The 15,272-nt window shown below is 39.9% G+C and overlaps 1 long non-coding RNA gene across 1 annotated transcript; it reads right to left on the minus strand.

Annotated features, from left to right (window-relative positions):
* Positions 1-1,872: 1,872 nt before the first annotated feature.
* On the minus strand, positions 1,873-8,856 carry LOC118232009. Its single transcript, XR_004766192.1, has 3 exons — positions 8,814-8,856; positions 5,712-5,995; positions 1,873-2,141 (listed from the first exon to the last, which is right to left on the minus strand). It is a non-coding gene; the product is annotated as an uncharacterized LOC118232009 (long non-coding RNA).
* Positions 8,857-15,272: the final 6,416 nt, after the last annotated feature.

A 15,272-nucleotide genomic window follows, 5' to 3' on the forward strand; every position in this document is an offset into this window, starting at 1 on the left:
TTTCTACACAGTTCAACGTTGTTCTTACCCCATACCAGAAATATCTATAATAATACAGCAAATTTGGTAGATTTGCCCAAAGAGAACTATGGATCAACCTTGTGGAAAAAGAGATAAGCCGCCAAATACTTTTGTGGCTGAATTTAAATGGAAAAAGGCTTTCGGAAAAATCTTGGCACGCCATAGTTGGAAACAATGCAACATCCTGGCCAGATCTTTCAGACACAATATGAAGAGCATGTAAAATACCCTTACTTAGAAACACAAAGTGCCACCTATTCTATGCAGATACAGACAGACAGGCATTTTCCCCGAAAATAAATGCATCAATTATCAAGAATGTTTTTTTTTTTTCTCCCAAAATTAAGAACACTAATTGAAAGGTGCATGTGGAAAACTAGACTTCGGGATCAGTTTTCAAAGAGGAGCATTAATGTATATGTAAGGCATATGGAAAGCTAATGAAAAATCTATGATAATACAGTTTCACATTACTGCATTGTGACAAGCTGGTGTCTTGCGCACAGTTTATCATTCAAAAATATCAAGAGAGTGCTTGTTTCTGTTCAGACACTACCAAAACCAATGAATCACTCTCAGCGCTAATAGCTTCAGTGCCACAGGTACAGAGAATAGACCTGCTTCAGTACACTTATGACAGTCAGGAGCTGGAAACTGACCTGAGTTAACTGCCAAAAATGGATGCTTATGTCATAATGACTGCAATGCAAATGTTCTCTCCCATGAGCACACCTGTATGAAACAAGAACTTACACTATGGCTGCTGGTATATATATATATATATATGTACATATAAAAACTATAAACTATATTACATTACAGGCATTTTTAGCCTGTAAAAAAGGCGTATTGCTTCCTCAGTACTCAGATTTATTTTTTACTGTGCCTTACTCAAAGATTCATTGCACATGTTCTTGCATTCTTTGTGACTCATAAATCACTTCAATTTTGTTTCAAAAAAACAATTTTTTTTTTTCAATGTGAACACTGTTTTGTGAGTTAATTTTGATTACTGCTGCACTTGTCAAACTGTGTTTGCGAAAAAAAAAAATTATTGCATTTATTCCAGAGTGCATAGAGTTTGCAGAATCCTAGTGGCAGGGCACTCATTTCCTTGTTTGGCAAAACTGCATAAATATTACATAATTGCACAGGTAGTTTTTTACGCACACGTAATCAGTGTAGAATCAAATGGATCGGATGTACTGTGTACTTGATTCCTGAACAATTTCATTGTTCAACAGCACACTAACAATGGCTGTCGGATCCTGTTGTTCTCTTGTACTGTACCCTGATTGTTTGCTTGTGCTTCTCAATGATAGTAATTAACGGATTATAATTCTTGGATAAATATAACGCCTGTAACCTCATCCTGTGTGCGCTGCCTACCCAGTCTCCGGTCTCCATGACAGCCAGTCGTCCGTAATTAGCCCCTTACGCAACTGAAAGCACTTACGGTTTTAGCACCTCGTAATCGGTAATTCAATCTCTGGAGACTGTTAATAAGACCGGGAGGGACCACGCCTCGGTATTATTGCTATTATTTTTTAAAACTTTTGTAAATATTTCAGCCTAATTGTCCCTTCCATCTACTGCATGTGCATGCAACCAAAAAACAGACATATCAGTTCTTTTCATAATACCGTGGAAGAATGCAAGATATATGGGAGTGGCTTGATTTTATTTGCAGTGCATTACACACATTTGCATGTTACTGGTATTATCTACCCACCTGCCTAATGGCTAACAACATACATATGGATTTTCCTTCAACATGGTCAGTCATAAATTAGACAACATTTGTACGAAATCATAATGATCTCTCTTTAATTTATGGAGAGGAGCGTCAACAAAGGGCACTCACTGCCACTGGTTATGTTGTCACCATAAAATGTGTACAGTACGCACTGTGAGGATGAATGCCAATGGAAAATCACAGCTTAACGGTTTTATGTTTGTCTGAATTTTCGCAGGACAGGAGGTGTCGGCGGTGCCTTCCCTGTCCACACCTCCCCGCTGTGAGGTGACAGTCAATCTGGATTTGGGGTACCTTGTAAGGGGGCGACACTGTTGCATGCACAGTGCAGATTTAAGGTCAGTTCTTCTGAACCAGCTTGATCCTGCCAAAAAAGAAATATGATCACTGGCAGCAAGGGAATCTTTAAAAACTTGTTTTCAACTGAAATATGAAGCGGTTGATTAAAACATGTCCTTGTACTCCATGTCCTTCATGCCCTTCATGACAAAATTCAGAACAGGCTAGGCCACAGGATGGATTGCTCACAAAATGTATGGATTTGTATGGATCAGAATTAAAAGGCCTTAGATCAATTGCCAAAACAAAAACAAAACAAAACAAAAAAGATTAAAGGATGTGAATCATGAAGAGCTTTATATTTATGGGTCTTGGTGTTGTCATTCAAATCATGAAAAGAGTTGTTCCATTCCACATGTGATTGCTAATTACAGCTGGCTGTACAAACCTGCTCAATACAAAGCAATACAGAAAAAATCAATATATGAATATAGGTCAGTCCCTCTAAGGATCAATGCCATACCTGACCTTCTGATCAAATGATCTAAAAAAAAGCACAAAGAATCTGACCTTGACCTTGAATCTGACCTTGGCATGACATCATTGATGCTTCTCGCATTCCCAGAGACCAACAAATTATCCATTCGCTAAACAATGTATTTCACTAAAGCCCAGGCCATTAATCAGTTCTTTCCTATTTGCAAAGAAATCTAGATGTAATCTGATCCTGAAATAAATTCCAGTTCAATGACACCTTTCCATAGTCCTGAATATATAATATAAAATTACAGTTCTGAAGATAACATTAAAGTATACTTATGCATGCCCACAACCATATTATGTATTCAAAATTCAAAAACTCATCTTTGTCTATAGAGGCAATATCATACACCTGATAGAGGCGTGCTGAGATGGAAAAATACCATGTGTGCTTCATTACTGAGAACAAGGTGATCTTTATCTCCTTCAGAAATGTGAACTCAGCTGTGCAAACAGAATTCACTGGAAACATGTCGGACACACAGTGCATGAAGTGCTTCGATCTTCATATCCCACATATCCAGGAGCCTGCCTTGCTGTCATTGACGTGATGAAGTTTTACACGGGAACTAAATTTTCCATACAGTACATGTCTTCAAACTTGTGCATTCATTTGCTAACATTGCCCTCTTAAAATGCTCTCGGGCAGAATTGAAGGCAAGATGGACTTCTGATTTTGTTGTTTTTTACAGGTCAGGTGTTACTGTCTTTTCCATTGATTATGCTTATTTTCTGTGTTCACAGAAGTCCTACTGACTGCAGCGATGCAGGTAAAATTGACTGAATTAATATTTCTAGAAAATATTTGAATTAATTCTGAAATATTATGCTGATTTTTTGTTTTAAAATGTAACATTTTATAGCCCCTTGAAGACTTGATATACGGCGTACTTATTCTATTGATTGTAGGACATTAGCTTTAATTATTCCACCAAATGAATGTCTAAGTCTGCTTACCACTCTCTCACTGCCTTCTCATAATTCAAGTGACATCATTCCTCATGTCATTTGCTATTCCATTTCAGTGGTCACTGGTTTTTATATATATAGCAATGCGTTTAATATGAGCTGCCGCCCCAATTTCCCGGATGTGTTCGTTAGACAGTCGAGGTCTGGCCAGGGCTAATTATAGAATGGGTATGGACTGAACAACCAGGCGTGTTGGTCAAAATGATTCTACTCTGTCCTTCACACAGCATTTTTCCATTCGCGGGGCGTGAAACGCTGTATGAAAATAGCATTTGGCGACGTGTGGCGTGGGTGGGCTAACGAAGGTCACCGAGTAATTGAGCTTTCGGTTCAAACGTACGTGAGATAATTCCGGCACATCTGGGAGTGGTGAGTGCTGTTAGGCATTTTAAGAGCAGTAATGGAAACTTAACTGGGCTACCGGTGATGCTATGTGAACCCTGGCACGTAGACATGTGCTGATGCTAATTCTTCAGATTAAGCCGTCAGTGCAATATAGTCCATGTGTGATCAGACTAGAATTTGTCCAAATTCCAAGCTTACAGTTTGTGTGTTTTGCTGACTAAGATTAACAGTGCGTAACATAATCCCAGAATGCTTTCATTTGAAACCGCCGTTTGAGTTGTCTGCTCATTTGCAACAATGTTGAAGCCATGGCTCTTCACTTGAGAACTATCTCGAGGTTGGAAGTCAAGGCCGGTGACATAGAGCCTTGGGGAGTGAATACAAAGAGTCTCGCTTTGGCCTTGGCTGGCCTACCCAATTAATCTTTAATTAAGACTCTCCTTTAAAAATGATGAAAGTTAGAGGGTCAGCAGTTTGTTATGGCTCTTAATGTCTTGTTTAATGAAGTGGTCAATTCAAATAGGAAAATACCCTGGAAATGAATTGTTAGGATAATCACATAAACAGAAGGAATCAGTGTACAGGTTACCTGGGCCAAGGAAAAAGAGCATGAACCAAATGCAAAGTACTGTATGTTTGTGAATGTGAAACCTTCTAATACAGACAATTTCATAAAGTGGATATGCTAAATTTGCTTGAGCTTGCCTGAGTTTGCTCAAACATCAATTCAACCACACCAGCTGTGCCAGTGGAAATGCGTGCTTTCCAGATGTATAACGCACAGAATGGTTTCAAGAATCAAATAAAAACTTCTGAGAATCCTTCCAATTCAGACAAGATAAAGAGACATAAATTCAAACCTGTCTTTCCACACACATTCCTGTGTAGAGCCAGGCCTGAAAGCTCTCTTTTGGATTGTCAGTTGAAGGTGGTCAGTTCAAGACTAAACTATTTTCAATCATAAATAAAATAACTCCTTTGCTACTTTCTGAGAACATAGCAAGGATTATTACACAGGGATGTTATCACCATACAGATATAAACCAGAGAGGAATTCCACCAATCACAGAGTTTGTTGATGACATTCAGCAAAGTTGCCTGAGTGATTGGTGGATCTGTTCTGGATACACATCCTGGCTTTTTGTGGATATTAGCAGGAAGCAGTATCAACAAATTATTGTTCATAATGTTTTATTAGTTGTTACTGTCATACTCCATGAATGGTAAACTTCCTTTCTGTTTTCTATCAGTAAGGCGATGTGAAGGCAAGAGAGGCCCGGCTCAACTATTGAGGATTGGAAAAAAAAAACTTGTTCTGGAAAGAATGAAATGAAAGACATTCATCAATGGCCTATGCTCCTTAAAAGAAGCCAAAGGACTCAGTCTGTCAAAGTAAAGTTTCTACCTGACTTAGCACTTTTGGCTCCTTACTACAGATGAACCATGCTTGCCCAAGAGCATACAAAGAAGTGATGTGAATTAATTAAACATCACTGAACAGAAATTGAAAATGTCGTCTGAAAAAATTATAATATGGTTATAGCTTTAGAGGTGCTGTAGATTGGGAATTGCCTGTCAGAAATGATTGAGTGGATCAGTTGGGAAGATGAACGGGTCCTTGAGCTCATTATTACTGTCCATTCTTCAGTTGTGGCTCTTTAGTGGGAGATCAGAGGATGTGTGTGTGTGTGTGTGTGTGAGCATGTCACTCCAGGGAGCATGGAAAAATAATTTTGACTCTCCGTGAAAGAAAAGACTTGCTGATACAAATCAAAATGTTCCTGTTTATTTTCTTTCTTACCAGCCAAAGGCGCATTCCCCTCCACCAAGAGATACGAGGATCTTGTTATTGTCAACCAAAGCTTTCACCATCCGCCTGCTCAGCTGAATTTCACTGAATTTCTTCTGTGAACCTTTAGGGTTGTCTTCAGCCAGGACCAAGACTATAGACTACATGGCTTCTGCTACTCTATTCCTTGCATGATGCACCTACCAAAGTCTCTCCGGCACTGACCCCAGCTGAAAACACACCACCGTAGCCCATCCATACACGTTTCCTCTTCTTCTTCTTCTGTTGGCCACATGCTGTTTGGATACAGCCCACAAAGAAAAACGGGTCACGCCCAGAAACATCCCAAACACATTTTACAATAACAAATACAAACAGACAAGCAAGGATTGGGTAGAAGTGCACACAGACACAGACTGCCAGTGCATCATAGTAATGACAGAGCATGGTTTGTTTGTTTATAATATTTTCAAGTTGAAAATCCTGCATAGTACACTTAAGTATTATACAGCAGATCCTGGCTATCAGGGTACTTCTTGAACAGCTTCTTAGTGTTAAATCAGCCCTAAGTCTTTACATGAGTCAAATTGGTACAATAAAAAAAAACATTCTATTGAAGTTGATCTTACACTAAAAACTTTGCTTTGTACAAATATGAAATTTTAGGGCAGACGTGCTGTTGGTTCCTTTGAGAAACCCTCCTGAAGGGAACAGGCATTGTCTTTGCTTTGTCCCTTTCATGTACTTCCTGGGGAAGGCCTGCTTCGCTCAGATACACTGCACCCCTTTCACCGCATGCTTGGATAACCCATTTGATTTCCCCCACTCGTCCATTGTGTTTAAAGGCTTTTGATTCAGATGTTTACCTAATGGAATACCACACAGCCTTTTTGCCTGGGGTGAAAATCGTACCCCATCTTGGACTCAACCTTATAAGGCTATAATATCAGCTGTTCTAATGAACAATCCTTAATCCTTACTTCAAGCAGATAATTCAAGAGAGCATCTGCAATGAGAGAGTAAAATATCCACGGTTTACTTTCAGGCCTGGGTCTAATATATATTTGAAATATTTTATGAATGCTGGTAACATTTGAAAACTCTCAGGCAGATCCCTTGGTAGCTGCCAGGGAGACAGGTTACTAAATATAATCACATATAATCATATATAAATATAATCAAAGAAAAGTTTTATTCTGAATATTGTTGAAAATAGAATACATTTATTTAATTCATTTAAAAATTGTCAGTAAGCTAGAGGAATTTTATTGGTGTATAAAAGGGTTAAATTATTTAAAATGATGATCATACCCGGGTTTGCTTGCTCGTGTTTGAGAGTGAAAGATATACATTTGGCAGCTTGTAAGTCATTTCATATTTTTGTAACAATTTACTTCATATGGGAATATTTCTTATCATGCCAAGTATGGTGCTTATGAATACAATTCAAGGCCCTTCAATCTGGGTATACAAGGGAAACAGACGCCAGCAAAGCTGAGTTCTGTGACCTCAGCAAATCTCTGGTTCAAAGAGGACATCTGACTGTGGGGTGGGGGGGGGGATGATTTGAGCAAGATATTCAATCGGAAAATATACTATCAGTCACTGTCTTTTTCTCTTCTTAACTATATCATTAATTTGAGATGTGAGGTTTGGTGCAAACAGTATACTAGGTTCAGCCAGGAATTAAGGAAAGAGTGTGGAATTAAATATTTTTTTCTCCAAAGGGAAAAAGGGGCATAGTTTCATTTAGCTGAACATGTGTGAATGATTCACTTTTTTAAAATAAAATCTGTGGTGCTGCAGCTCAAGCATTCTTGCTATCATTTGAATACAATGGGGCTAAGAAGTGAAAGATAAACTGAATTACATTTAATCCTGGGTTCATACAACTACAGGGCCATCAGATACGTGAAAAAAACGTTCAGCATATAAATTATATGAAATAAGCAGAGTCAAGCTTCAGTTTTGATCATTTCCAGTTAATCATTAATTCTAGAGACAACAAGAGGTCACGATGACGTGATCACGGCTCTTTAAACCATAACATAGATATTATTTTCCTGGATTTTACTTGGCAACAAGACAGTTCAGTTGAACTTGTGAAAATCTGGCATGAACAGATTAACTACATTTTTTTCTGAATAGTCAAATTAGCTCCAGGCCATTTTCAGAGAGGCTGAGAAAGAAACAATATCAGTTACATGATGAATATTCATTAAATGGTCAAATTAAGCAAATATCTTAATTAAATCGTAAATGACACCAAGCTACTACGTTTATGAAAATGGAAAATTAAACTGAGAAAATGAACTTCATTAAAATGAACGTGAACAAGACCAATGAATGATAACACCGGTGCAATGTATTCGGTGTTGCTTCATTGCTCCTTCACACCTGAGATTGGCGCAATTGTCCCCTCTGGACGTAATGTACTACTACCTGTGCGAATGGCGAAATATGCACGGAAACGTACGCGCGGCAGAGTCTAACCGAGACTAACCCCTCCCTGATCCGTGTGACAGCATGAGTTGATGTTGGTGTGTGTGTTAGCTGGGGGACTGCAGCATACTGTACTCTAGAGGCGGGGTTTGACCTCGCAGCTCTGAAAACATGACTAATCCAGTATTTCAGGTGCTTGGAGTTGATCACGGCTCACTACCGCCACTCGTCAACAAATACTACTGAGGCACACAACCCGAAAAAGCCGGAATACAGCGAGTGACACCGACAGTCACTGGTTTATACAGGGAATAGTCTATTTGGAAAAACGAAAGACTAAGAAGCGCTGTAGGCTCTTTTAACCGGTGGTATATTTTCTCTTTTTGCTTTTTTTTCTTGGTGAAGAATTTAAGTAGCGCTATTGCTGCACTTTGTCCGGGGAAAGCTATCCCTTCTCTCCAACGAACTTCTTTATTTTTCGGGACAAAGGTTTTAAAAGGAAAGCTTGTCAATCACGAAGTTGTTTTGCCCCGTTACGGAGCGAGTGAAACTCTGGAGTATCCTGGTTTTTATATTCTGTCATGGTGAGTATTGTTATGGATCGGCTCATAAGTTCAACTTTTCCTCGCCATTTTGCCGTTCGCCCGACCGCGCATGTGGCGGAAATCTCACCTGAATCACAGGTAAAATACGTTTGCGAGAGGACGCCTTTGGTATGCAGGCTAAAACACGAGCTCTCTTTGAAAAAAATAAATAAAATAAACATTGAGAATTATTTTGCACATTTGTGCGTCTGTTGTGTCAATAAAATACAAACAAAGCACCCGTCGTTGTATAAGGTTTCAAGTAGCTTAACGTTAGCCTCGCAAATGCAACGAGTTAACTATTTGATAATCAGTTTGAAGCAGGTGGCAACACTTACGGAATGAATACAAGTTTAATTCTTATAGCTTTGAGGCAGTTCGATGCTCCATGTGTTATGTAATTTTTCGAAGAAAACCGGAATATTGACGTGGTTAATGCTAAACAGTTTTTTTTAGGCTATAGGTGGGTCACACAGTCAGAAACCGGAATTTGAAGTTAATTATTCTTATTCACAAGACCAGGATTTGTGCATACACGTTAGTTCACTCCGTAAGATTAGCGTGTGCTTTAAGAACATTTGATAAAATAGTCGTGCGTTTTAAATGTGTTCACAAAGTTTTTAGACGTCACTGACATAATTGTCCTGACACCTTTATTTCAAATAACTTGGGCCTACCGTGTGGCTTTGAGTGATTATTGAGCGGGTGTTTCCTTGTTGTTTGATTGATCCTTTGCATTAAGGCCTTAGTTTACCTGCCAACAAAAGTATATCGCTGACGAAATTACAATAACGCAATTTTGTCTTAAAGACCCATGTTTTGTAATACCTGTACGTGCATTATTCAGGCAAAGGCTGCTGACGCCAATTGTATCGTGCTTATAGGTAAAACGAAAAGGACATCTTTCTGAAACTGCAATGAGCGCGCCCTAAACATAGGCTAATAATTACAAATGTCACTAAATTGCAGTTACTTAGCCACTGCTGTAGTTACATTTTCATACAGTGTAGGTTACATTTTTTCCGTCTGAAACAGTGGGCCAATTTTTTAATGTAGCCTAAATGGGCACACGATGTCGAAGGTTATTGTGTTCTTTGAAGGTGTCATATTTGAAAAAATTAAATTAAAATAATTGTGACTGCGATCATTTTGGCTGGAGACAGAGGTTTTTTGCTTTATTTGAGTAAAATGTCAACTTCTCTGCTGTTTTATTTTTTTGAAATTGAAAATAAAACACGCGAATAACGTTTTGTGCAAACTGTGTTAATTGCCATTACAGCCATTGCTACATGACTGGTAAACAAAATAATGGTCCAAGAATTGCTGTAGGCCCACACGCTCGCGCAAAAATATCGGCTGCAGTTAAATAATGCCGCGGATTATCCACTGACAACACACCTGAAACAAACCACATAATAAACATCCATCACTTAGTCCCCCAATGATCCAGTGTTAAGAAAAAATGGGTACTTTTAATGTGAAAGATGAACTCCTCACTATAAATCTCCACTGATGCCTTTGGGTTGTGCTACTCTGCACGCATGCAGATAGAATCTGTCCTTTTGTTACACCAGCTGGAGGAAGGTCCGCACTGAAGTCATAAAAGGTATAATCGAGGCTTCTGATTGGGAGTTGGACTTAGTGGAGTGTTGGCCGTGAATGTTTTTTTTTTTTTCAGCACTTGACACATTTTGTTCTTTTTTTTTCTTTGTTGAACTGAAGTGGCTGTGCTTGCCTGTGGTGTTATTTATTCAGACGAAGCTGTTTCCAGTGGGGCTGTGTTGTTTCCTACGCTGAGGATTTTGGTGAAATAATACCAGGTTGATTGCTTTTCCTTTTCATTTTCAGAATGTGATCTGGACCCATTGCATTTTGTTTGCCTGTGGTTCCTCTTAATGAAAAATAGAAATAACAACCATTTTTAAAACATAGTTCCCACATTTTAGGGGAACAAAAGTATTTGGGTAAATTAACAATGTTAAACTTGTCATATTTTGTACATGGTTGCAAAACCTGTGCATTCAATGCCTGCCTGAAGTCTGCGAGCTATCCATAAACTGGGTATCTTCCCTGGTGATGCTGTACCAGGCCTGCACTGAAACCATCTTCAGTTCCTGTTTGTTTCTGGGGGTGTTTTTGCCTTCAGTCTTGTTTTCAACAAGTGAAAAGCATGTTCAGTTGGATCCAGGACAGCTTATTTACTTCCACTTTTTAAAAACTCTGTGGTTGCTTTAGCATTATGTTTGGGGTCATTGTCTTGCTGCAAGGTGATGCGTCCACCAATGAGTCTGGATCTGAGCACATGTTCTTGTATGCTTCAGAATTCATTCTGCTGCTGCCATCAAGTCCCATCAATGAGGAAAAGTGAGCCAGTTCCAGTGGCAGTCACACAAGCCCAAGTCATAACCCTACTTCAACCGTGTTTCACCATGGTTACTGCTACTGTTTACCTGTGTGTTCTTGCTTCCTAACAATGGATAAAACAGTTGGTTTCGATACGTTCAAAGTTTTGGCTAGGTCTGTGATTGATTTATTCAGATTTTCAGCCTCACGCTGGCTGGCTTTTAATGGAATTGACACTTATTTGATCCTCACGTTGAGGGACAACATCGAAAGACTCCAAATGCAAATTCCACACCTAGAATCAACTCTAGACCTTTTGTTTGCTTTATGGTGGATTAGCACAGCTGGCCATGAAACAGCTGAGCAGCCAATTGTCCAATTACTTTTGGTCTCCTAAAATGGGGTGAGGGGTATGTATAAAAAGGCTGTAGGGGCTTCATAATTCAGGGAAGGACACGATTGTCAACGGCCTCCTGAAATAATAAACTTGTATAGTTTCTTACGGTGCACCTTTTAAAGTGTTTGGGGAAAGCTGGTCTGAGTTTGTATTGTGAGTTTGAATCTTTCCTCTTCCTGGAGGGGGTTAAAAATGCAAAACTGCGGAAGCATGTCAGCAGTGCTTGGCATGTTGAATAACCTGCTGGTGTCCCAGATTACTGCTTGACTGATACCGAGCTTTGCGTTAGAAACCGGTCAGGTAGTTAACTTACAGGGTCTCCTGGATGTGGATTTGCAGCCAGATCGAAGGATCGGTCATCTGTCATGGACGCTTGTGTGTCCCCCCCCACCCCCCACCCCACTCCTTGGGGCCTGGTCAAGCAGTATGTTCGCACACAGGATATGGACGACCTGTTTTAGAAAACCTTCCTGTACATTGACACCATTTCCTCTGAATCTTATCCGTTTATTTATTTTCTCAGCTTAGCTATTGCTGGTTGGTATTGTCAAATGTCAGAAGATTATAAATTTACAGATTGAAGTTGGAATTCCTAAAAGGCCTATGTACTTTAAAAAAAAAAAAAAAAAAAAAAAAAAAAAACTTCACATAAGAATACAGAATGCTGTCTGTGCCTTTTAGTGAAATTGTTAATCAGAAACACTGAAAAAGGTGCCCTTCTTCACCAGCGAAGAGCCCTTAGCGAACGTCTGAGACAGAAACAGTTTCGGCTTCGAGGAGCTGACTTCAGTTTACTTCACAAGCCAGCGCCAGTGTTTATCTCAAAGCCTAATACGGTGCATTTCAAAGTGACCAGCGCAGCGGTCGCCGGAATTTGGCCTAATTTAGATAGGCTTCGGCCGAAGCGGAGACGCGGCTGAGGATTTCTTCAGAAGCGGATATTGTTAATGTTTTAAACGAGGGGGGCCGGGGGGGGGGGGGGGGGGGGGGTTGGGGGGTTAGGGGTGTTGGCAGCTCCTTGGCCCTTACATTTTATTGGCGAGCCTGTGGGGGGAAGCCGGGAACGATTTAGGAAGTTGTCTGAATGGGAGAGGTAGGATGTTTTATGTCAAGCCAGTCCCTTAAATTATGTTTCCGCAAAAAAATTCTTCCCACCACCCCCCCCCCCCCCTCTTTTTTTTCCCCTATCGCCACAGCGATGTGGGCCAGTCGTGTCATTGTTAGAAAGCGTGCGACTCGGTCCGCCGGCGTCGCGGAGCTGTTGGGTTTCACAAGGTTCAGAGCGCTGAGCGTGCGCTGAGACAGGGAAGCGCTGTGGCACAGGGCAGCAGGAAGCTGCTCAGGAAACCGCCGCTGCATTGTTGCGCTGGACGTGTCGGCTCCACTCGAGAGCACTTTTCCCTTACCACCCCCCCCCCCTCCTTTTTATTTTAAGGCAGGGCGGCAGTGTAGCGTAACTGTTAGGGCACTGAGTTCAAAACTCCGAGGTCATGGGTTCGATTCCCAGGTGTGGCAGTACTGTACTGGAGCCTACTTAAACTGAAGTTGCTCTGAATATGTGCATTAGATAATCTGCCTTAAAATGTTTTTAAAAAGAGCTGTTTGACACCATACACATACTCTTGGCCCTTTGATTAACAAATAAAAATAAAAAGATTGTTTTTAGATCCAGATCCGTGGCTCTATAATGTCACTGTCCTTTCCTCCCACCAGTGACTGAATTATAAGTGCTGCAATGGCTATGCGCATTAATAAGGCATACATTTTGTTTACATACATTTAAAAATAGTCTTGTTGACCCACTGCTTGTGTGGCCTATATGCGCTAAGTTTAATATCTTGCCCTCATGAGCAAGTTGGTATTGAAGCCTGTTTTAGGATTTCATCGCTTTTTCCTGTTTCCAAAATTTTCCAACTCTTTTTTTGTCCAAGGCACATCTCCAGACATGCTGAGTGAAAACTGGGAGAACATGTTTAACTTCTAATTGGTTAATAGCTGATTGTTATCAGTTTGTGAATTGGCACACACACACATTTTCTCTCTTCAACATAAGATTAAGTGGTGCTTATCTAAAACATAACCATTTACAAATTGGTCATTTTGCACTTCATTTTTCCTCAGCCACTGTTAGAGTGTTTTTGGGCGGTGTATCTGGGGAGTGACCATGTAGCATTTTAGCATGTATCCAGCAAGCTGCAGTTGACTTCCCGAAATGAATTGGGGCACCCCGCTGCTTATATTTTTACTTTTTTTTTTCATCAGGCAGGATTTTCCCAGCTAACACTAAATGTTCTCGATGCAATGTCACTGGAATGTTTTATAAATGTTATAACATTGCCACTATATGGCAGCAATATTGTGAGAATGTTTTCTGTTTGCTGCGTTCAAATGACCAATGGAAAGCATGATCCTCTCTCCAGCTGTTGTGGGTGGCCAGTTTTTAGTTATATTTTTTACCTGTTGTCTGGTTTGCAGTGGTGGCACCGGAAATAGCTAGATGCGGTACATTTCCTGTCGGTTGACAATGTTTCCTTTTCCTCTTCAAGGCTGCAGTTAATAAGATTTCATTTGAATGTCCTCCTACGGTGGCTTCTTTTCTTGGAATTAGGCTACTTGGTGTGAAATGCATTTAAATTAAAGAGATAAGACTGATTGTCTGGCAGTCGGAGGGTTGCCGGTTCAAACCCCGCCCTGGGCATGTCGAAGTGTCCTTGAGCAAGACCCCTAACCCCTAACTGCTCTAGCGAATGAGAGGCATCAATTGTAAAGCGCTTTGGATAAAAGCGCTATATAAATGCAGTCCATTTACCATTTACCATTTACCATTTATTGTTGTTTTAAGATATTGCAGCACATTATTTTAAATATGTATTGATTTTAAATGTATTTATTGACATTTTTGTTTCCACATATTTACAATATATTGTTGTTTATTCCTTTTCGGTATAGGTGGGTATTGCAGAATAAGCCCAGAGAAGTTCTACATTGAATTGCTGTTTTGTGCAGTTTTTTAAGACTGCTCTGTTCTTTGAGCAGTTCTTTTTTTTGGTGACATGACCCACTTCTGAGCAGTGAAACTCCAGCTACGCGGCTCGTCAGTGGCGGAGGTAATTAAACTTGTGAACTCTTCAAGTGTCAACAACACTGTAGTCGTACGTTTCCTCGTTCACATGCGAACGCTCCCTTGTTTACGAAGACTGTGGGAAAGGCATTTTTTGAAAGTTCACAACTTTTTTTTCCCCGGACCAAACAGGTGGAATAATTGCCATTTCCTTTTTCTCTACAGTGTGTTTAAGTCAATATTGAGTCAAATTTTGGATGTGACTCTACAGGCAATGACAAATCACACTATTACTGTATGCTTACTCATGTAGTGATATTCATTTCTGCTGTTTTTTTTGAAAATGCCAGACGTGGCTGTTCCTCAGCGTCAGGAGACACTCAGACTTTCAGGAAGCTTTGAATTCAAGTTAATCAAGTCTGGTCTTAAAAGGGTAACTTTTTTTTGTCTTGACAGAATTTAGAATTTTTACTGGCGAGCTCAAACCAGAAGCAGATGTCTATACTTTATTTAACCTGCCTGTTACTTTAAAAGTGTTGGAAAAATCTACAGCTGTAGTTGGAAAGTGCAGCCTGGATTTATTTCCAATTAATATAAATCCAACAGGACATAGGCCTACTGTGTCCAGTAGCCATTCAAGACATTCTTGTGTTTATGTAGCGGAAAAGAGCATTTTTAAAAATGAGTTTTAAGGGTACACTACCACTACCATATCTTGACAAATTCTTAGGTATTTCAAAAATAAA

Source organism: Anguilla anguilla, chromosome 7, assembly GCF_013347855.1.
Source record: "Anguilla anguilla isolate fAngAng1 chromosome 7, fAngAng1.pri, whole genome shotgun sequence".
NCBI lineage: Eukaryota > Metazoa > Chordata > Actinopteri > Anguilliformes > Anguillidae > Anguilla > Anguilla anguilla.